The 24,961-nt window shown below is 37.4% G+C and overlaps 1 protein-coding gene across 15 annotated transcripts in view; it reads right to left on the minus strand.

Moving 5' to 3' along the window:
- The window catches only part of MEF2C (myocyte enhancer factor 2C), a 140,965-nt gene that overhangs the window by 104,624 nt on the left and 11,380 nt on the right, over positions 1 to 24,961 (minus strand). For 2 of the 15 annotated variants that reach the window (XM_075020597.1, XM_075020596.1), the window contains exon 3: positions 9,706 to 9,966. The exons of 10 other annotated variants lie outside the window; for them this stretch is intronic. The gene's annotated coding sequence lies outside the window, so the exon portion shown is untranslated. Of the gene's footprint in view, positions 1 to 9,705; positions 9,967 to 21,490; positions 21,993 to 24,961 lie in introns of those variants that run through there. 3 more of the 15 variants (XM_075020599.1, XM_075020594.1, XM_075020600.1) reach the window with 2 other exon arrangements.

Below are 24,961 nucleotides of genomic sequence, written 5' to 3' on the forward strand. Positions count from 1 at the left end.
CTTTGGTGCATAAAAGTTGCATGCATCTAAATACGGGCACTGTATTCAGCTGAAAGGTGGTACTACGAGTGTATGGAACAGTATTTAGAGCAATTTCGTAAAAAGTGCCCCAACTGATTCCACAATTGAATTCAGGTGTGAAAAATTAATTATTAGACTGAAAATGCAGGCATGGCGCTGACGAAAAAAGCCTTATGTATTGCACAAAGTACTTTATGAATGCCCACAAGTGTAGGATCCATATGACCTCGCTGAAGCCATCAACATTTGGCATCTAGTCTAAGCTTCTTCAAACATAGGCTTCCTTTACCATCAATGGAGAAAATTAGGCACCATATAAACATAGCTGTAGACATCTCACCATAATTACAGGGACTATAATAGAAGTAGCAAGACAAACAGCAAGAAAAGCAAACAAAGAGGAGGATTCCTTTCCATCTGAAGCTTTGTACAGCTGAAGCCTAGTGACTTAGATTGCACAATGGGAACAAGAAAGGAATAATTCCTTGTAAGGAAGAGGAATAAAGATTCAAACACAATTTTTTTAAATATATTAAAAGTAATAATGGCCCATGTGTCCTATTTAGTAAGCAATTATATTGACATACTGTGTATGTTAACATAGAAAAGCTTTTACCCTTATAACGCAACATGAAACTCATCATTAAGAAGTCACTATCAACAACTACACCACTAACATGCTTAGGTTACTCCGCAAATAAGGAAACAAGAAAATTTGAAATAACAACTCCAGCAAGAATTATTGAGAGCAACCATAATAAATATGGTCTTAATAGAATTATGCTGAAAAATAATAGTGGAGGAAAAAAAAGCAGCCAAAAATGTAAATTTAATTTTAACGTTTTCTGATAAGGATATATGGTTCAAGACAGATTTCCTGGAGGAGTTCCTTAACTGAAGGCCTATCACAGCAAAGGACATAACTTGCCAACCTAAGATGTGATGCTGAGATTCCTAAAATGTGCTATGGGGGTGGTGATATCTGTCAAGATGATATTTGTGGAGGAGTTCTTGAAAATAGCCAGGATCTAAACCATTAAGGATTTCAAAACTAAGAGAGCAAACTTTAAAATCAAACATCTACTTCATAGCAGACAAAGTAAATGAGTTAAGGTACAAGGGGGATGATCATATTTGCTCAAGACAGGACAGGAGTGTGTCACTGCATTCTGAACAGGCTGCAAGTGACAGAGCTGAGCTGCTGGAAGCCTTTCTAGGAGGGAATTACAATAATCCTCTCCATCAAGAGGGCATGTGCTGCTGCTATGAGGTCATCACAGGATAAATAAGGGCACTGTCTGCATCAAGCACACCACTAAAAAGACATTTTCAATCTCATTCAGTGCAGAAATCCCCACAGAGGAGAGGGGAATGAACTGGACATCAGAATTTTTACTACAATTTCCTACTGCACTCAAATCCCCCAAATCAGTCTGTAGTGACATATAAAAAGAGAGAGCAGTCTCCTAAAGATAACAAACACACACTGGTAAGATTTGTACTTTCGCTGTGGCTGAGGCAGAGGTAGCTGGCAATCCTGCCTGTGTGAAAAGAGAGCTACCCCTGTGGAATCCCTGGAGTGAGAGGCACAGCTCCTTATCGCTCAAACTGGGATGAAATCTTTGGTATTTAGCATTCCTACAATACCCACCACAAGCACACACTTCGTGACATGATTCTGGTGTCTGCCAAACTAATCCTGAACTTCAGCACTGCTTTAAAGAACCATTAAATATTTTTATCATTAATCTGATAGTCTGCACAACAAAATAGTTGGCTAATGCAGGCGTGAGGCTTAGCATTTGGAATATAAAGTACCTGGTTTCCCCACACTTGTGCAAACTAAGATTTCCTTGCATTTGTGCATGTTGAATTGGCCTATAAACTGAAAAATGTATTGTAAGTAATAGCACACAAACCCTTCTTATTTTCTTAAATCATGAAGATATTAAATATGTATATAGTTAAAATGTCAGGGGTTTTTGGTTCATCAAATTGAATTAAGGCAATAAAGCATCATTACATACATTTTCTAATATAATTATGCAACAGTTACATCTTGAAAGCATATCAAATTATTCACATTATCTGTGAATTAAAGTATGCAAAATTAAGCACTTATTGGCCCCCAATGAACAATAAATGACTTTCTTAAAAGAGAAATCTTATGTGATGTCTACAGTATAGGAAACTTCTAGTAGCATGATTATTAAAATTAACAGCTTGTACCCCTGCAGCCTGACCGAGTTTGAAAGAAAGTTCAGTATGGAGTGGGGGAATTAGCTGATGAACTTCTGTCAACTATAGCAGTAGCCTTCATGAATAATTCAATATATGCCCCATCCCCTCTATGTCTCAACAGACTAACAGCTGCAGCTCTCAAATGACAAGTGTTATTTTTTCAGAAGCTTCCGAAAATAGTATACTGATTATAAAATAATGTATATAATAAAATAAAGTTTTCCCTCCCCACTTTTCACTTCTGACTTACAGTAACTAGTGAAGTTTTACAGTGAAAGGAGGAATTTTCAAATGAACTTTTTTGAGTTATGCAGCAGGTTTACAGAAGCAGTTGGGAAAATAACTCAGGTCCTCTACTAAAGATTTGGTCCTTTACCTTAACACAGCCACAAAGTTCACCCAGATTACTGTGTCCCCAAAACCTCATTCAGAGTAGCTTTGTATATGAAACCTACAAAACTACACTTTCATAATACAGATCTTTATCGTGGCTTCATGCTAACAGGAAGAAACGTTCTGATCTGAGGTTTTTGTATCAAATTTTTTCTGTAATGTTCTCTACTACATAGTGAAAATTTGGCACTTCAGGATGTCAGGAAATTGACTGAACATGTTTCGTGAATATTCTGATGTGGAACAGAGTTTCTCGTGAGCTAACAAGACTTCAGTAAAAGGGGAGAGAAGCTTAAGTAGATAGTAACACAAGTTTCCTTGATGACAGTGCAACTTCCTTCACCATCAGCCCAGTTTAGAAACGGCTTTCATAGAGTGTCTTCTCGCACTCCAACAATTCAGAATAGAAACTGTACAAACTTGCTTACATTTTTTTTTATTAAGCAAGGTAGGCAAAGAAACCCAAACTAGGCAAACTCTATCACTCAGAAAAAGATCTTGCACTGTCACCAGGTCTTACTGCTTAAAGGAAGGAATGTCTCAGATAAGTTTGTTTAAACAATTTGAGTATTTTTCAGTTTTGTGAAAAGATTTTTCAGTGGCATTATGTAACAGTGGGTATTTAGGGAAGGAAAACATTAGCTTAATGTAATGCTGAAATAGCTACACACGTAGCTGTTTCCTGATTTACTGAGAAGCTACTGTGCGCAGCACTTCTGACTGAAAGCAGTAGTGGACAAAATCTTTTTGATGATACAGACTGAAAGATCAGGTTGCTGCTTTGCATTTTTTTTTAAATATAAATATATAATCTCTTTGTCCATGAGCCAGCTTCTGTTTATAGGAAGTGTGATCTATGCACAGGAGAAGAAAAACTCTTTGCCTAGCAAGCCCTATATGGATATATGCCATAAAAATGAAGCAAATATTGAAGATTTGAAGGTCATCTTGTTGCCAACAGATAATCTGAAAGATTTCTAAGACATCGGCTTTACCTTCTTGTAATGAACTCTTTCTCTTCTCAGCTCCAGAAACACCCTGGCTCCTCTTGTTGAACATAATGGCAAGATCCTTCAGCGCTTGAGTTGCCCAGTGGGTCTGATCTAGGCATGACTTTAATTGGGATGCAAATTATTTAACTGACCATTGAGTAAGAGCTTTCTTGTGCTTAATTTTTTTCAGGATTGGAATTCTATCTCCTACCGCTGCCTTGTCTTAGAAACATAGAGATTGATATGATGGATTGCAATTTATATTGCTCATTCTAATACCAAATAGTGAAGAGAGAGGTTTCATTTTATCCTATCAAATGGATGTTTTCTATACAGTAGGAGTCTGCACAAGCAGAGAGCTACAACACACATCATATTTTCAGCTGCTCACATTCATATTTTAACAGTTAAGTTTTCAAACAAAGATAGAATTGTAAGACTTTGGAAACAACAAAGCTATCTGGCTGTTCTTATTTTCACATTTTTTAGCTAACAGAAATAAAAAATTGGAACAGTTATTGAGATACTGTATTTGAAAGCTTAATAACACTGTCAATTAAAAAAAAAAAAAAGTTAAGACGGTATTAGATAGCTTTATCAATTGAGCTGTTTCCAAGATAACTTGGAAGTGCTACTACCAAAGGGCTGCTTCAGCCTCAGTCATCTTAATACATTTAACATGGTTAATTTTTCTGAATATTATGAAAAGTACATAAAAAATACAATATCTTTCTTCAAAATAATAAATTCATAATTAAAGCACTGTCTGTATTTTTGCAAAGCACAAATTGTAATAGAAATGGAAAGCCATAACAGAATTGACCAGGGAATTGGTTACTGACAGTTTGTTAAATATAGTAATTGGATTCAAAATGAATCATTTGTAAGGTATCTCCTGCACTGTATAAATACATGCAACTTCTACTTATGAGATTTATGCAGGTGGAGCATGACTGCATACCACAGCCAAACCTGTGTGCTGTTTAAGAGTCAGTGGTCAACCCTGGCTCTGACCAGACAGTCCCCTTCTCTCTTAGATTATGGATAAGTATAATTTCTTCTTGAGTAATGTGTTGGTCTCGCATCCTGGGGCAAACAGATAAAAAAAGGGTAAGTGTATTTTTAAAAAGAAAAAATTCCCAAACAAACAGTGCTTTCACTAGGGGCAGTACTAGCCCAAGAAATCCAAGTTATCATTACTGGTGAAAAGCCCTGCTCCATGAATAATACATTTTTGGGGCCAGCTCACATCACAAAAATAGGTTGTCTCTGCTCATGAAAGGTCCACATCTAGGCTGATACAGGGAAAAAATCTGCTTCATACCACTACGGATGGTGGTCTCCCCATTGGAAACATGCTACTGGCAAAGCACTGGAAAGTATTTTCAAGTGAAAAAGCCCGTACTGTTCCACCTTATGAACAGCAAGAAAATGTAATTTTTTAGTATTGATTTTACCTTAATTTTCCAGTGTATAATCATACATCAAACTAATCCCTTTCATGATAATTTCCAGTTCTTTAAGTTACTGTTAACAGTGTTAGAAAGCATAAAATGTAAACATGTACAGGACTTACTGACCTATTCTATGTATTTGTTTATTTGAAGATACACAGGTGTCTTCATACTATCACTTAAGTAACTATCAATATTTATTCCTGAATCATTACTGGGAGACTGAAAATACTAGTCTCTATTCAACAGAGATGAGAGTAAGGGGAATACAAAGCTAAGTGCCCTACTCTTGTGTAAACTAAACCCAGCAGCGTCTATGGAAAAGCAGCTCCCAGCCTATTGTGTTTCTGCTAATCACTTGGTCAGCTTTCCTTATGGATTGGTTTTAGATGGAAGTTATCAGCTATGTATAAAATGAAAAAAAGAACAAAACATCTTGACTTTACATCTTCTCACTTGTGATATATCTACAGCTAAGATCAGCACTGATGTCTGAAACAGACTCTGAAACCGATAAATGTTTGGAATACAGTTCTATATAATAAGTCTCCAGCTTTGGAATTTATCATCTGATCTGTCCAATCTGGATGTGTATAAATTTCATCTTTTTTACCATATCAGGTTCCAAGTAGGGTCGTGAAGTACCAGGCAAACAGATTTGAGATTTTGTGCTTAGCATTTGGAACTAAGAGCAATATATCGCTATGCTGAACTGCAGTTCAGTTTGTAGGTTGTTTTTTTACAAAGGGACTATAATTAGTATGCTTAATTTTTAAAGAAAGTGCATTAAAAAAAAAAAATCAAGATAAATACAGGTTGACATAAAGAGCTGTTACATTCCATAGTCTTTCATTTGGTCTTTGGCTTCTTTCGTGACACTTTGTAGGAGTCTCAATTCTCATGACATGTATCGGTATGTAAAATCTACCCTTTTAGAAATGCATTAAATTATCCCATTCACTTCTTGGTGCCCAACTTACTAATAGGTGTGGTGGTCCTGCTGTAATCTTGGTCTTAAAAGTGTAATAGCTAAGTGGTAACAATATTTCTGGATTTGAACTGAGCCCAGCAATGAAGGCAGTGAGGTAGCAAAAGAAATCATCTGAGGACCCGATTTCCTCTTAGCCTTCTTTTTACATTATGTGTGATAGCTGATATACTAAAAATATTTGCCTCTTAGAGATACACATATTAATGATTCCCATCCAAAAATAATTTTACGACTAATTAAAGAAGTCAGTATTATTTGCAGAAATCCTGGAAAGATCTAGCTTGTAGCAAAAAATAATATTAAAAATATAGTAATGGGAAATAGGGGTTACAGTCATCTTCTAATCCAACCTGTCTATAAAACCAAGAACAAGTTATGTTTGGGATGCTTATACAAACAAATATAAAAGTACATACAAAAAGCCACTAAAAAATATTATATTTCTAACCCATAATATAGAAGGACTGTAAGTCTAGAACAACAAGAGAAAGACTTTCATTTTATATAGTAACTGTATATATGTGAATAAAGAGCACCACGTGTTTATGGACTGATTATTTTTATGAGGTCTAACTGTGAAGAGACATTTTGACAGTTTTATTTACAGTGTAAGGCATACCCAGAGGCATGCAAGCATAGTTTGAAAACCATATATATTTGTATATAAAGCACACAGATATATATATATGTACATATGTATAAATATATGTACATGATCATAGGAAGTAATTTTACAGAAAAACCACAAGCCTAGCTAACATGGCAGTCTACCACTGTAGCGTATTTCTAGATAGCCTTTTTAAAATACATATCCTATCAATAACATAAAATCTGCAATTATGTGAGGTACAAAAATATGAATTCAGAGTTTTAAGTATATAAAGGCACTCCCCAAAATGAAAATGTTTAAAAATACATCCTAAAAATACAGATCAAATTTCTTTAAATATATTTAAATATGTTAATGTATATATGCAGCCAAGTCACTAAGCTAATTAAATTACTTTTTGATTTGAGGAATTAATGGAGATTTCTACTGTTGAAGATTCTTTTTTTTAGCTATAGATAAAAAAGAACCCAGAGACATCAATCCCTCTGAACAAAGTACAATTCAAAGATAGAAGTTAGATCATTAAGGATGAAAATAATAGGATTACAGGCAACATCAGCTTGTAAAACAAATTCTGTTCTTTAATAAACATCTAGTATGCTCATACATATTTAATGTTAACAGTTTTTTAACGGCTTAGGTTGTAACCTTAGTAGCCCAGTGTGGAATTTGCTATTGTCATCCCTGTCCTCATTGGGATAGAGGTAGAAAGCAGTGAAGAAGTAACTCAAAGTTATATTTACCAAGTTTGAGCTGCTGATTAATTTTCCTCTGGCAAAGAGGTAATGGGAACACCCCATCACCTCGTAAACGGTATTATGCTGGTTAGACACCTTCCATAAAATTTAATTAACACACCAACTCTTCCTACTGAACACTGAGAGGAACTGCACGACATTCTTAATAGTAAAACTAGCTCCATTTCTTATCCTTCTACCTTCTTTGTTTACCCTGTTTGTTCATACTGTTAATGCCTTGAGGTAGAGGCCGTCTGTTAATATCTCTTTGCACAGCATAGGCCCCAACCTCTGTTAGGACCTGTAGCTGTTACCACAACGCAACAGTAAGTGGTAACGTTAAGTTTTAAAGTTTTTTTCTGTAGGCAACGAAGTCCAAACCAGTCAAGTTTCATTTTGCTATTTCTATCTACTCAACCTCTTACCGGTCAAGTACTTTGTACTAGAAGGAACACATACCCCGTTACACACATACCCTTTTGTATGCTTCATATGCATGCAGGATGCTCAAGACTCCACATTTTTGCATGATCAACAATATTTAAAAATTGGAATATAAAATTTAAAAGAAATATCGTAATATTTTCTAAAAAAGAGTTGGGAATATTAAACTTATACCAGAATGGCCAGGATAACTACCACTACTTGAAACTGAGGTCTGCCAATGTACTGTGATGATTTCCTATACATTATTGGCAAATCTGTATTTTACAAACTAGGAATTAAAAAGAAAGCTAAGATGTTAAACAAATACCCTGTTTAACCTCATGCAGAGTAGCCTGGATAAAACCTTATGCCTGAACAATATATAAAAAAAATAAAAAGAACGAATTTATTCTCAGTTACTTTTTAGAAAAGAGAATCCTGTGTAAGTGACTACAGCAGCATGTTCTGTCACATTCTTTCCATAAACTGAGCCCTGTCAGTGACAGCAAAACAGATTGTGTGCATCTGCTGGGAATGAGCCAGATGACAGTGGAAGAAACACACATGGATACCTTGGCACAACAACTAAAGAAGAAGAAGAAAAATGGACAGAAAGAAGCAGAAAGTTCTAAACTTTAATTAAAATGGCTCTCTAACAAAAGTGAAGTTATCTAAAAGTCTGTTGCAGACTGTATGCTTTGCTTTAGACTGTAACTTTCCAAAAGCAACTACATATTTATAGTCTACATTGTCTTGTTTACTCCCTATGGTACTCATATGGCCACCATTCCCACGGTGTCTGGGTCCCACAGAATTTGCCTCAGGGAAATACCAAACTCATTCTACAGACAGGGAATTGATGCACCAACAAAGCGAAATCCTCACAGACGTCCAAAATAGGTCCTGGAAGACAGAGTTAAATCCACACTGCCCAAAGCCAGGCTGCCATCCTAAACACTAGAATGTTCTTCCTGTGCTTAGCTCTGCTTTCAGACAAAAATACTGTTATACCTAAAATTGACATTAAACACATAACCTCCTAGTACTCTAGCATTACAGGACTAGTGAGCCTGACAAGTTAAATTAGCGTGAATGGTGACTGAACCAGCTTTGCTGTTGCTGCTTGTATCCTCTCAAGTTTTACTGTTGAATATATGGATTTACAGCCCAAGATGGCTCTAAAACTGCTCAGTGAGTTGCAGTCTTCAGTACAGAACTGCTACCACAAATAGTGGTAGCTGTGTATTCTCATATAAAAGGAGAACCTGATCTTCACTAATAGTTAAAAAGCTCTCCCAGATAGTGACTCATCATGGCAGCAGAACTGCATGGTTATGCTCAGGAATGGATTCAGAATTTCTGCTAAGTCTCTAAAAAAAAATCTTTTATTTCAAGTGTAAAGTAACTTACATTGTTTCCCTTTTGGTTAATCACTTGGAGATAGAGCAAATAGACATGGAAGCACTTTTTTTTTTTTTTTTAAAGAAAATAGTATTTCCATTACAAGGACATACAAACTCTTCTGAATTTTGCTCTGATGTTTTACATACTGTTTTGCTGTATATATCACGAATAAGATGTGACTGCCAGCTGAGTAAAGCTGTATAGTATAGCACCTGATGGTCCGAACAGCTCAAGTAATCTATTTAGATCATCTGGATGCCTTGTGAGGCCAGTGGTCTCAGCCTGTTATGTATTCCATATGCAGTGACTATCTAATATTCCGATGGTACTTCAGAATCACATTAGTAAAATGGAATGACTTGATATTTATAAAACTCATATATATCATTACATAGTACAATAAACATCCAGCAGACAGAAGCTGACATATACTCGCCTAGTCTGAGAAAAGCTCTAGAACAGCGTATAATGCACCTTCATGTTCCATCTCATTTCAGGATGTGTGAATGGCAGCCGCACATGTACAGACTTTAACCTCCAAGAGGGACTTTGAAAACTGCTTAAGTCTGCTTATAATGTTCTTGATCAAAGAAGTGGTAGATCTCTACATATTCTTCCCAGTGTGGTCCGGAAGAGAAGATAAGGAGATCTTCTTTTGAAATGTTCTATTCAAATGGTACCTTTGTTTCTAAAGAGTCTGGAAAAAGAGTCAGAGTGGAACTGAGAAAAAGAGGTGGATGTTAATTAACAGCATGAATGATAATTCAGTATATAAAGCAGTTTTTAGTAGGTCATCAAGTCAGTGGAGTTATGCTAGAATACACAAGCAAAGGACATAGTTTCATATATTCACTTACATCTGAAATACTGTCGAATAAATATAGTAATATCTGTGGATGTAAGTTCTCTTTGTGAAATCAGAATTTCCCAATTATAGTCAAAAGAAAAGAAAAAAGCAGCACATTTTTACAACTTACAAGCTGTTTCAAGTTCTTGGATAAATACTAGTCAAGACTGAATATCGGCACAACTTTTTAACCAGAGTTGTTATTCTTCTTCATTAATTCAAGCATAATAATGTGGTCAGGAAGTCAGGTTTGGATTCACACCCACATATTCAACAGGCACATTAACTGTACAAGAAACTGGCTGAAGAGGCGTGCATGCTAGGCCACAAGGTCTTTCCTAAAGGACCACCCAAGCTCTGCTGAAGATGACTGAGAACATGCACATAATGGTTATTTTTGAACTATTTGTACTCATAAAGGTTTATTAAACATCTTAGGTAGCCTGAACAATTTATCGCACCCTGAAGGTGCACTTCATGTCTCAACCAACCTATAATCAATCCATTACTCATTTACAGCATGCTCGTTGTCCTTGTATTCAAACACCTCTTCATGTTTCTAACTCCTATCCTAGATTTCAGAGCTTTGCTAGGCATGGTATGTCTCAGTTCAAGAAACAAACTCAAATGAAAGAATGAGGCCACTAAAAATTACGAAAGACTGACACAGAGGTATTTATGAAAGATCTAGTTTCACATATTTAGATGAATACACTCGTAAAGATAAAACAAAAGGCACTTTCTTCTTATACATTGTATTTTATAAAGTAAAATCAAACTTTTCAGACAATGCAATAGGAAAGATGGCATGGAATTGGTTGTTTAAACTAGTTTTAAGCTATATTACAGACTAGAAACACAGAAAGGCTTGTACTTTTTGAGTAAGAGAGATAAAGGAGCACAAGAGACCAACTCAACAGCTAAGGAACTATGGCAATCCAGTGAAACATGACTCAATTACAGCCCTTCATTTGATGAATATTTAATTATCTATACAAAAATGGGATGGCCTCACATTTGGAAACTGAGAGTAGCTTTCTCCCAGAATATTCTACAGCCAACTGATTAAGGACCTTTCCAGAAAGACAGAATTGTATTTTCTGTGAACTGGTCTAAATTAAGGGTAGGAAGTATTTCAAATCAGGTTTCTCAAATCCTGAATTTCTGCTATAAAAGTTAAACCAGTGCTTATAAAGAATTTATAGACTTAATCTGGGGATGTGGATTCCAGTAGACAACAGGACACAGCAAAGTAAAACCTAAATTTCCCTTTTTCATGTTGCCTTAAGTCCTTTCTAATTATGTGGATAGATCATGGCATGGTGAATAGATTTTAGCTTTTACAGCATCTCAGTAAAGTTACCAATTTTCATCCATGTTTTGCCCTTGGAGAACTAAGACATTGCATAACAGACTTGCATGAAAAAAAAAGTTTGCAGCTGCATTTAAAATTACATTTAGGGGTTCTGAGTCCCTTTCTTATATTGTATGTAACAGACTGTCATACAGCTTCTGCACTTTATTTGTAGACTTTTTTACCTTGCATCTGTTGCCTCAAATAAAGTTCAAGTGTCTTTTTAGGGGTGATGATTAGGGAATTGTATGTTAAAGATACACAATATATTTTAAAAATTCTCCCTTTAAGTTTTGGAATTCATATTGAAGAATTCTGCTCCCTGGTCTTGGAAATCATCACTGACGGGTTGCATGTGGCGCTGGAGATTATTATGTTCAAGAAACTTGATTAAATTTTGGAGCACACTTTGGAACAGAATGTGCTGTTAGGTTCACTTTTTCAATAGAAAACCTGTATTTTGATCTTAGATATCTAGTTTAGATCACAATATATTCAAAACGTGCACTGTGAACAAACACGATAGTGGGTATTTATTTAACTGTTCTGCATTTAAGATCAGCATTTAGACAAACATATGAAAATAGAATGCTGCTGATTATTTTTTTCACAGGTATCAGCAGTGTGATCTCACAAAACTGTACATCTGTAGACTCCTTGTGATTTTAAAGAGGCCTTTTTGATATGTCTGCATTGTATTTTGAACTTATATCTACCAAACATGGAAGCTGTAGTTTTAGGATGCTGTTTATTTCACAGAGCAATCTTCTGATCCATTAGTGGAACAGCTTCCTCTTTCTGATCACATCTGGAAAACAGCAGAGCAAAAGGAGAGGACAAATACTTTCTTCCTGACCATCCTCAAAATTACTTTTTATCAGAAATCTGTAGAAGTGCTATTCCACGTCCTGTTTGGGGTAGTCAAAATAGTGATGGTCTCACGACAGGTTCGCCTTTAATCTTATACAGAAAAATGTGGTAGAACATAGTGCTACTGCTTTACAGATGACATTTAGCAACTTGTAACAGAAGGCAGCACCAGAAAATCACCACTTGTCCAGATACATGACAAGTACTGCTCTTCAAAGCAGACCTGAATAACTTTCTTTTGTGTCATGCCTCTTTGCTGGATCAGATATTGCTTCATATTGTTATTAAGTGACAAAAAAAAAAAAAAAGTTAAATAAAGAACACACTCTGTCTCCACTGAGAAATCCTTGTGCTCTCAAGTATTTTTCTAAAGGATTAGCAGGGGAAAAAAAATCCTAACAGCAATAAAACACCATGCAAAAATATCACTTCTACTGCTTTCTTTGTCATAAGGATTTACATTATGCCCATCACCACCATATCTCATCCCTGATAGATTTTTTTAAAAACATGGAATTCCAGAAAAGATAGTACTCAGTAAGGATGCCTTCAAGATGAATATTCTGCTGATCACCACAGAATGCAATACTGAGCTTGTGACAATATCTACTGGAAACATAACTGAACTAAATGTAATGTTCTGGATGGCGATTTGAGTATTGGAACTGTTACTGAGGATAGATCCTCATTTTGCTTTGTCAATATCAAGTTTTGGAAAAACCACAAAAATATTAGTCCAATTTTCAACCTGTATGCCAAGAATATTATAGGAAATGTAGAAGAATATTCTTCTGCTTCTGTCCTATGCATAATCTTTTTTATTGCAGCATCACCAATAAAACAGAAACACCAGATCCTGTTGTTATCCCAGTGAAGATATGCAGATTTCTACCTACCAAGGATATAGGTAGGCATTCTCTGTTTCTGTACATGTAATTATGGGCAGTTCTGCTTTAGTTAGGCAGCTTGCCAATCATTCAATCATGTTTCCTTTTAAGAAAAAAATGGAATATTATTTTCCAATTAATACACATTTAAAAATGTAATTTTAAATTATTTTCAATTGCTAACAGGTCACATAAGTAAGAGTACTAGTAATCTAGCAAGCCTGCATTATATTTTTTTTTAACGTGTGCTCCCAAGAGCATTAATGAAATTTTGCTTCATCCTATTTAGTTTTAAATGAGTGTACCAGGCCATAAGCTCTTACTAACATTTATGGTCATATTTCTGATGCCTAAAATTTATGTATGTGTGTTTTGGATAAAGTTGTACATTTTGTATGCCACTGCAAGGATGCATTCCCTGACTCAGTATTCTAACATTAAAAATGTGTCATGTAGAAGTTTGGTAAGTGTGCAGTTTCACACCTATTTCATATATTGCAGTGGGGTAATAAGCTGGATTTTTTCTCATTCTGCTGCTATATCAGTTCTTTGTCTGCGTCTTACACACATAAGCGAGGTAAAGGAAAAAATGACCACTTCTCCAGGATTACGTGGGCAAAACAGGTTCTCATGAAATACTGCTTCAAAAATCAGTTCCTTATAGGTATAGAACACATTTAAACAATCATTGTTATTATTTTGTTAAGGCTGTTGCCCTACGTCTGCAACAATTAAGGATTATTCATAGCAAGATGAATTCTATACACTTCAACAGGAAATTTGTTTGAAAAAACTCTGCAAGATAAAGGTTTTAAGTTCAACTACTGTGTATTGTCCACTCTTCTCCATTTGCGTACCATCTTACCAAACAGTCCGTAGCCACATTCTTCCTAACCTTCCTAAAAGCCTTCCTCCTTTTTTGCTGTTTCTCCCACTTCTTATATTCAGTATAGGCAGAAGCAACATTCAGGACACAGATGGACAGAGACAAAGCAGGCCTGAGGATAAGTGTAGAGAACATACTGTCTCCTGCTGGTTTCACTGAATATCTTCAAACTGCACTAACTTTTTTCTACGAACTGCCCAGGCATTCCCAAGGGTTACGGCAATCAGAGGGGAGTTCCTGGCAGCGCATGTCTGAAACTAAAATGCCAGGCTGAAGGGGATGCGTGTACTGGCACGGTCACAGGATGGTCACAGAACCTCAGTGTCCTGCTGTTTCTCTACGACGCCCCCCCATCTTTAGGGACAGCTTTTCCACCCAACTCCAATGAAATGATTTAAAACCATCTCCACTGAGAAGTCCATATGGAATTTTTAAATGAAAAGTACCGTAGTGTAGCCTCTTACACTGGTGGATACGTTCTGGAACATCTTAATTTCTGTAATGACCTGACAATAACTAAAGTATTTGGATAAAATAATGCACCATTATTTTGAAAATAATGTCATATCATAACAAATTTGTCAGTAGGGGGACAAATTTATTAGAAATCAAATAAATAGCACATGCTACTACGCTACTTGTTATTTATATTACTGAAATTAATGTTTCACGTGGACAATGTTCTGCATTATGTTTACTTTTGCAGATGTGTTTTATAAACAATTTCACAATCCTCCCTCCTTGTCCTTTGTACATACTTTGCTAAAGGCTATTGATTGACTACTTAAAAGTAAATAGTGAAATTTAACTAAGCATGGGTTCCACAAATGGCATGCGTCCTGTATCTATAAAAGCAAACATAAATAATGTTATTTCTACTTAAGTTTACTTAACTGTACATCTTGTGATTATAGGATGAGAGATAAAAGACAATAACGTCTAAAGTGAATTCCGGCACTGGCATTTGGTTAACAATACTTTTCACGATAAACTTCTCTTAATCAACTATACAGTTGAAGAAATAGTCAGAGAAGACCTGTTAGGTTGGATTCTAACTTTGATATCAGCAGTGCTTTATAACCTGGGAAAAGGAGGCAGAGGAGCTTTATGCCATCTGTTCCATTCCATCCCTAATCTGTGGGCTGCCTTATGCTTCGCTTAAATGAAGGCAGCAGATACTGACTTTCCAGGATCTCTGAAGCTCTCTCTGCTCGAACCCTTGCAGCCCTCCAATGGTAGGGAAGGTGGCAGAAGACAGAGATAAGTACATCTACCCCGCTGAAGCAGGTGACTGCAAAGTCACCTGTTCGGGGAATTACAAAAGGGACCTAGGCTACAGACCTCACCGGTGTGATTATTACTGAATCCATCCTGCACGAGAGTGTATTCCACACAATACGAAAATAAACAATTCTCAGATAATTTATCCAGACCTGGTTCTAAATAAGTCAGGTAATGTACTTCTAGAACTCCCTAGGACATATTTCTGCAATCTAAATGTATTTAGTTGTTAAAAAAGAAAAAAAGGCGGGGGGGGGGGAATGCTTAGTGGAGTTCTGTTTAGCTGTATTTCAGAGTAATAGTCCTACACTTGAACTGCCTTAAAGGTTGTTTTTCTCTATGCTTCCCTCTATTTCTCTGGCAAATTTACTTTCTCTTTGCAAGAGAAGATGCAATGTAACTATATGAGAAAATTCTATCACTTTTGCGTGTTAGCTTTCCTGGCTGAACAACGGGTCCCATTTGCATACTTTGAAATACTTTCAAGATATAAGGAAGTTTAAAGGCTAGGATACTATCTGATATTTAGTGGCTTAAATAAACGGCAGATCTCGGAAAGGTCTCTTTGCAGTTTAAAATTAATGGGAGAAAAATGTGATACTAACAGGACTGATGGCAGAACACAACCTAAAAGCTGCATTTTTTATATATTCTAAAATGAAACACTAATTTGCATGACTGAGATCTGCATGTATAGATTTATCTCTCTGTATTCAGTGGGAAACAATTATTTTATCTGTAAGCAGGCACCTAAATTTACCATATGTGCATTGAGAAGAAGACACAAATTTTTATTACCCATATTAACTGGTAAACTTATGACTTTTTAATTGCAAAATCACTTTAATTCTCTTTAAAACTTCCTTAGTAGACCAAGTATCTAGTAATTCCACTGCTTTTCTTGAAAGTCTTGGAATAACAAGCTATATTTCCGATGTCATCATTAAATTGATCTCATACTTTACATAAAACTGTGCGACATTAAAATGTGCAAACCTGCACTCAGCCTTGGCTGCTTCTTTATCATTGTAAGACTGTATCTGACAGTTCAGATATACAGCTGGGGCCCAACAGTTGTATTTTGTCACACTGATGCTAGGTAACTTTTTTAAAATTATACTCTCCCATCAAAAAAATAAAATACTCTGCTGTTGTATGATATAAATCTAATATAACTGAATGTGTTTTCAGGTATTCATGAGTTATATGGCCAGACTGAACTTGTCAGAAAATGACACTGTATTTCAGTCTTTATCACCCCAAGCTCCGTTTCAGTATTTTACGCACATGAATTCCTTTTCAAAAGTACTGATAATCTACATCTACAGTCAAAAGTGTAAGGTGAATGTTTTGCACATTTGAAGGCTGTTTTAATACAGTTTTCTTGCTTATACAGCAGTAAAATAACCAGGAACAATTACAAAATGTGGTAACTTAACTATTCTTTAAGGACTGTAATGAGCGAGCATGTCTCAGGTTAGTCTTTTTCATCTTATTTGGCTGTGAGCTATTTCAGGATTTTTCAAACATTTCTATAACTGCATTTATTACCTATTTCCAAGGGCTTACTTTTCTAAACATGCTACCAGAATCTTTAAAATTCCCATTTGAGCCTCATAATACATTGTTGAGAAGTCAGTGTAATGCACATAGGAAACAAAGGGAGAAAAAGAAAATGTACTTTACATATAACATAAACTTTTCAAAATACAGCTAGGCAAAGCTAGAATGAAAGAAAATCAAAATGTGCTTTCAGTGTCCATTAAGATGAAACATCTGAATTTACAGGAGTTTCCTGTCTGATTATAATAACACACAGAAAATTAAATACATAAATATTAATTTTATGTATCACATAAGATGAAGACAATGAAAAAACCAATGTTTACATTTATGGTTGACTCATTAGTGTTTTATTATGTGAAACACTAGGAGGCATCAGTTGGGTAAAAAAAAGAGTTCTTCTTTTGAAAAATGGTAAGAAATTAGCATAGAAGTTACCAGCTTGGAAAGTTTCATACTTCCAAATGTTAAAGGCTGTATGTTATAACTAAATTATGCAAATAGCCGAAACTCTCTATTCTCAGTGATAAATCACATATTTAATAATATAGGAACAACATTTAATTTCCTAACTCTTTTCAAACCAGACTACTATGTTCACATACGCAACATGAAGTATAGTTTTACATCATATTACGTTTTTAAAAATAACAGAATAGAGGTAAACTAAGATGATTTACTTGTTCCTCAGTATTCTACTTTTTGATAAATCTGCAAAGCGCTGACATGTTTTATGCACTCTCCTCTGTACGTAAGCTCTTAATAGAGTAAGTGCAGTGAATTTAGTATAGTCCTAGGCACTTTTAAGAACTTTTAATTGCTATTACAGAGCATCATCTAGGCAAAAATGTTTTTAAAAAATCCCAGGGTAATCATCTATTGCATGTTAAATACCTTTCCCAAAAGCGATGAATTAAAGGGCATTTTTAAAATTTGTATAACAATGCTACAAGTGGCTATACCTTTTACTATAAAGTCATATGAAACCAGTAATGTCAAAATTGAGTTTTCCTTCCTTCGAATTGCAATTAACAATGACTAAGCAACAGAGTTACAGTTGTCTTATAAAATAATCAATTGAAATTGAAGTGTGCCTTGCCATGCTGCAGCAATCAGCTTTTATCTCTGCCCAATCAAAATGACATGTGAACTGCCTAATCCTTCTTTTGTAAGGCACATAAGACTTTGTTGTCACTGTTGGTTTTGTGAATCGCCTCTATAAGCTGGTCTGATTTCCTAAAGATGACAGATCCTAGTGAATAGACAAGCTCTACTGCACTGCAGTCAATGAGACAGTGAGATTAGAGTGGAGGACTGAAGACACCAGCTTTTAATCACCTGTCCACATGCAACATTGGCCATCAGTTCTGAGAAAATCACCTTAAAGCTGGTCAGTAGACCCAAATAATTCATTTAAAACTAGAAAATTAAAAATTTCAATTTTTCAATTTTTCACTTGCACCATCGGTTGTGTTTGCTGACCGGAGTTCTTCTAAGCCCATTTTGTTTCAGAAAAAAGATTCAAAACTGTATTTCCATCCTTTTCAAATACCAGAATACTAACCCTATTCTTAAGCTTGAAGTTTTCTAGCTGTTCGAATTACATATGTAATTTTTTTGTATTCTATCCCTAAGTCGCCATAGAGCCTAAATGAGGTTGTAGCAAAATCTCTCTGCTGATATCATACAGCAAAATTTAAAAATCTTAAAATACATCACAAATATAACTGCTTTGGTTATTCTTCAAAATGCTGAAGCAGAGACTATGAACTCCTTGAAATTATATAGCACCTTATTTATGTTCATCTTCATAATCAGCATTTTCAAAAGAATACCACTACATCTTACTTGATTTTTGGACAAATTATCATGTAATTTAAAATAATGATGTCCAACAGGTAAAAATGGAGTATACGTATCAAAACCCATATGCTTATTCTTTCAAGCACCTAATAGCAGTTAATGACTTCTTACTCAATGAGATGTAGAAATATCCTTAGCTGTCTCTGAAGATGAACTGAACTATTCTGGTGAACAATAAATTAACCTGTTATAGAGAAAAGTAAAATTAAAAGAAATGAAGTTGGCAAAAGTATTCTATTCACAACTTCTGCTCAGTTCCTAAGTTTCTATGTAGTTATATTTATCTACTAAATAGTGGGCTATCAAAATCTTTCAGAGGTAAACTTTTGGAAAAAGCTTCAGAAAGCTTCATTTCTCTTTGTCTATAGTATTTTAGATGTTTTAAAAAACAGAGCCATTTAAGCAAGGAATCTCTGTTTTTGAGTATACATGTTGCAGGTACACAAATTAAGAGTGTTTATAAAAAAAATAAGAACACTTTTCTTATCCTATATCAAAAGAAAATTCACAGTAGGTAAGTATTTGTATGAATTTTCTTATGATGCTCCAAAACCAGCAGCTCAGGAACATAACTCTAAAAGACTTAATCTCACACACTGTTCATCATTTAGTACCAATTTCTACAAGGCTCTTAAGCCTAAATTTCCTTTTTTCTTGGTCAGGTAATCTTAAGAGGATACAGACATATCTGATTCTTGCATTCATTTATAGGGCATCAAAAGTGACATTCTTTACATCTCTGTCCTAAGAGAGCTATGGGACAGGCAAGAAGTTTAGGACGCCTCAGGGCCTGATCCTGTAAATCGTTATTCCTGTGACTTGTTCATTTTCACACAAGTAGTCTCAGCATTGTCAGTCAGACTAGTTGTGTAAGTACTGTTTGCATGAAAGAAGGTTTTCATGTTCAGGTCCCAAGAACTATCTTCTCATACTAGCTGTGTAGGGCATATTAGTAGATATATCTGTAAACAGCAAGTTTTTAAAATAAAAGGATGTGTACTACAAGGAACATGGACACTCTGACTTAAGGGTCATTCTCTTCAGTTCCTCTTCAGAGAATTTTTCCATTACTTCCAAAGGGACTTAAGTGCTAGCAGAGACTTTAGTGTTAAGACCTGATAGGAACTATGCATTCATTAATATAGAATGAATAATATAACACATATTTTAATAAAACTGATAAAGTAAGAAAGTCTTGTGGGTTTTTTGACTTAGTGTCAGGTACCTAAAATCATGTAATAAAACCAGTTCACAAAATAACAAATCCCCAAAGTGGCCATTTGCCTCAGTGTTTGAACTGGAAATCAGTATGTATGTAATACAGAGGTTAGAACTGGTTCACAGGTGGTTATATTTCCATGCCCTGCCAAGCCTCTAGGGATTAGAGTTATTATACTCCGTACAAACATCTTTACTCTTCAACCACAATACCCGGGAAAGTGCCAATAAAAGAAATCTAATCACATTTGCATCTAAAATAATTGTTTTATCATCCATCTTGTAGTTCTTTTAAAGTGAAGGTACGAAACTAGGACATTTGCCATTAAGCTGATTGTCAGATACGTGCTAGGAAAATGCATTTTGTGTCAAAACAATTCTTTCCTGATCACCAGTAAAATACTGGCAAAGTGCCCTTCTCTGCTTAATTCTCTTAAATCTTTAGTTTTAAGTTGTGTGTGACAGTATTTGATTTCAGGATGCAGGTATTTGCTAATAATAATTATTATACACAATAAAGAAAACAGAACTCTTCTATAAAAGACAATGCTTAGGTTCGCACAATGATTCGTGAAGTTTTCTTTCTTTCTTTTTTTTTTTTTTTTTTGGAGAAAAGGAATTATGAGCTTGTCTTCATACTTCTGTTTTTCAGGCTGACAGAAGGTCACACTAAGTTTTATGGGAAACACTAAGTATTACAGTTACATAATGCACCAATAGTCTTATAAGTCCCTCATTTACATTAAACTTTATCTTAGCCTGTAAGTAACTGTACTGCAACTAAACCAGCCGTTTTGTAAGGCTGATTAGCTTTACTCCCATGTGTTAAAAAACGTACAGATTACTCAAAGTACTATGTAAAGCCCAAAGCATACTATCCCAAAAGAGGTTTGCAGCCCATGACTTAAATTCCCACATCAATGCAAGGGGTCTTTCCATCTCAAAGGTAAGTATTCAGATGAAAGATGCACAAAGTTAAACAGTTGCAAGCATACATTACCTAAACTCAAGAACTGAAGAGGCTATGATACAATGAAGTTTAAAGAGCATTTCACCTAAACTGGATTGTTTCCTTAGTCTGATAAATTAGGGTGCAAGCACCACAAGGTCATAGCATTTGGTGAACTATTCAAATCAAATCTGATTTGAACACTTCACAATATCAAGCTTACAAATGATGTAAGCTAACTTCATCAAAGTTTAAACACTTATGACACTGAAAGAGACAAGTCAGCAATAATTTACTAGACAGCGATTTAACTACGTTACTTGTCTAGAAAGTTACTTTTAAGCAATTGCACAATCATACACTTAAAAAGTCTGCAAGCAACCTCACTCCCAGTCCACATACAATGACTGAAACATTCTTCAAACGCAATAGGAAATGTACCTCGGGCTTTTGTACCATGCCCGCTGCGTTTTATTCCGATGCTGAATTTCACTGGTACTTACATTATAAACATTTAGCTGTTTGGATGATCAGACTAGTCCTTGAGATATTTTCCTTTCACAGGAAAAAGAAAAAATCCCTTTACTTCTTCCAGCCTTAAATATTCACCACCTGGTTCAACATGCAGCCTCCTTGAATCACACACACAACCTTCAAAGTCAATCCAATAAGCAGCCAGAAGATGTCTGGGGTGTGTGTGTGTGTGTGTGTGTGCGTGCGTGTGTGTGCAGCGTGGAGGAGGAGAAAGTGGCTGAGCTGCTGGTCGGATTAAAAGTAGCCGGGCTCGTCCTGAAAGCGTCCAGGAAGGAAGTGACAGCAGGCGAATGGGAAAAGGCGAGCAGCTCACAGCCTTTGTAATGTCGCGGAGGGGAAGGGGGAGGCGAGGAAGGGATTCAAACTACACGCCTGATGAGGTGTCCTTTTCTGCTTCGCTCCCTCTTCCTCCCTTTTCTTCTCCTTCTCCGCGTCTCTATTTCTCTCTCTCTCTCCCACAATCCCAAACGAATGACTCTCTCCTCCCGAGCTGGAGAAATAATCAGTTTCACTCTTGCAAAAAGGGGGCGGGATCAGATCCCGAAAGCGTTTTAATAAAACAAACATAGAGCAGCAGCAGCGGCAGCAGCTCCCTTCCTTGCCCCTCTAGTCTAAACTAGATTGATAAATTACTCCACTACACTACTTTAATTATGTATATGGTATGCAGAATAAATCACTGAACATCAGCACCTCAATCAAGCACTTTTTAAATGATAATTGCATCTTGGGTGAATCAATCTTTCCGTTCCTGACATTTTGCTAATTTTAGTTGTACGGTGGGGGTAATGGCACACGCCACACGCGCACCTAAATGACAATCCTTTATTACGCCGAGCGAAGACAACGCGGCCAGCCGGTGCGTATCTTCCCCCTCCTGGCGAGGGACAGCAAGCGTGAGGACGGCGGATCGCTGCCACGGCCGGGGGCGGGGGGGGGGGGGGTTGTGCGTGGGCTGGTGTGGAACGGGCAGCCCCGAGGCTGCACGCCGCCTCCACGGCCGGTGGGCTCGGGCAGGGCGACCCGCTTGCCGGCGGGGGCGGCCGGGTGCGATCCCAGCAAAAAAGCGGGGAGCTGCGGGACTCCGAAACGTCCCTACCTGTCGCGACCCACCCGCGCCCCGCACCGCTCCTCCACCGCCGGGGTGCCTTCGGGAGGGACGGAGGGGACGGGAGGGCGATGAGCGCGGCCGGGGCCGGGGGGGAGGTCGGCGGACCCGCGGCCGTCGCCCCCCCGCCACCGCCGCTGACCCCGCCGCGCCGCCTCCGGAGCCGAGCGGGGCTGCGGCCCTCCGGCGCCCGCCTGCCCAGCTCCCCGCACCTTCGCCGGGCTCCTTCCTGCGGAGCCCTCCCGTCTGGCTTCAACGGCCCAACGTCCCGAACTCATCGGGCTCCGGCTCCCGCTGCGGGTGGGTTATCCCCTTCCACCCCACACCCCCCCCCCCCCCATCCCCGGGAGCGATCCCGGTGGCAAAGTTTGGGGCACCCCAAAGGGGAATGAATGCTGGCCAGATAAAATCCCACTCGCCTCCTCGCGCGGGTCCCGCTGACGGCCGGCCGCCGGAGACTCTTGTCAGACTTACCCGCAGAAATGCAGCATTACCAGCACACTGTGTGAAAGGACAGGACTTTTTTTTTTTTTTCATAGGCTCATTCGCTTTTAAAACCGGACTGAAAGGACTGTACTGTATGGGAGCTTGAATCCAAATTAAGCACATGCAGTAATTTGTGAGTAAAACTGGACTTTGCAGATACTCGCTTTAATTTCTGTGTAGATAGCCAACTTTTACGATCCTTCGAGAGCAGCAGGGGAGTTTATAAAAGCACAGACCATTATTTTTATGATAGATTAAGGCACTGCAAATAGGAGCAGCACGTGTGATAAAACCAAACGACTGAATTCAAACAACAGTGATAAATATCTATTTGGTTTATTTTAATACAAGTCCTTGGTCTCGCAGCCTTTTCCCCTATAAACATCTCATTGGGCCACTGACCTACTTCCCAAGTTCTGTTTTTGACAGTGAATAAATGCCTTTTCAATTCAACTGTACTTCTTAAAACACGGATGCTCAAAGCACGGTCAGAGCAAAACGACGCTAAGGCAGCTCTAACAAGCACCCTGCAATTGCTCTTGACACAGATCCCTAGGGAATACCCTTTAGTGACTTCAGGTCTCATCATGCCCTCCTCTGCCTTGGTGAGACTTAGATACAGAGCGGACAACTCTCAATGGACGGACAGTTACACACTACAAATGCACCCACAACAACAATGACAGTAATACTGATGTGCCTAGAGCCACCAGGCAGCCAGACACCAGCCAAGCACATTGTGTACGGTGGTGAGAGGCACATATGCTCGGCAGTGTCAGCAGCGGAGCCTGGGTAACGTTGGGGAAGAAACACTTTCTCAGCCTCAGGTTTGGCATCAAGCGCAGCAGTAAAGAAATACGGAACAGTGACACGGGTTGTACCCTTGCTATGCCGCTTCTGCAGACAGTTTTCGTCTCCCAGGACGGCACACGACTATCCAGTAATATTCAGATTTTCTTAGTGGCAAAACCAGAAAACTGTTAAGACTTCGCACTTCTGCACTCCAGTAGAAAATGACTGTCGTCTGCACTATTTTGCGCAGGATACGTTAAGTTTTCAGGTTTCTGGCTAGTTGGTAACACAGCCCTTCAGCTGGCAAGGCAGAACACGAGCACCGTCGTATCTTGAAAGTAATTACTAGGGTAGGCAAGTATTTCAGAAAATAAAAGTACACAGCAGCTTAGCAGATCTGCTACACCTCTGTGTGGGCACTTGTGGCCTAATCTTTAAATAGTGGTGACCTTCACATACTGGAGTACCTTAAAGCCATGCCAAGTTTTTGTCATGAGCACAATTCATCAAATTCATGTAAAGGACACCTCAATTTTTAAAACAGAGTTCAGATGCTAGATGGACAAACAGATATACGGGGAGGGATCAGGCTTGCTCACTCATCTCAGGGTTAGATCAGGCATGGATTTAGGCAGTATCTTTTGAAGTGTTTAGGATTTTTCTCTCTCTTTTGCTGCATTTAATTTTAAAATCTGGAATAATTTCAAACAGTGAAAAACCTTTGTTCTGGTGTCTGTACTTGTACTGATGCTCCACAAATGCACCCTTTTCAAATTTCTGGCACGAGACTCAGATCTACTCTTTTTTGCTGTCCACAGGTCATGTGCAGGTCTGCTGACAAAATTATTTTTTTCTTAATCCACCACCTGAGGCACGCAAAGTTTTAAACAATGAGACATCAGTCAAAGTGTAATAATTATAAAATCAGTTCTCCGAAGTTTTATCAACGAGTGAAGTGTGTATCCAAGTATCTCTTTTCCTCACAAGTGTGATTATCTCAAGGTAACATTTCCTTTGAAGGTGATTATCAAAGTCTGTTTTTGTTCTTTTGTGG

The sequence above is a fragment of the Buteo buteo genome, chromosome Z (genome assembly GCF_964188355.1).
Source record: "Buteo buteo chromosome Z, bButBut1.hap1.1, whole genome shotgun sequence".
Lineage (NCBI taxonomy): Eukaryota > Metazoa > Chordata > Aves > Accipitriformes > Accipitridae > Buteo > Buteo buteo.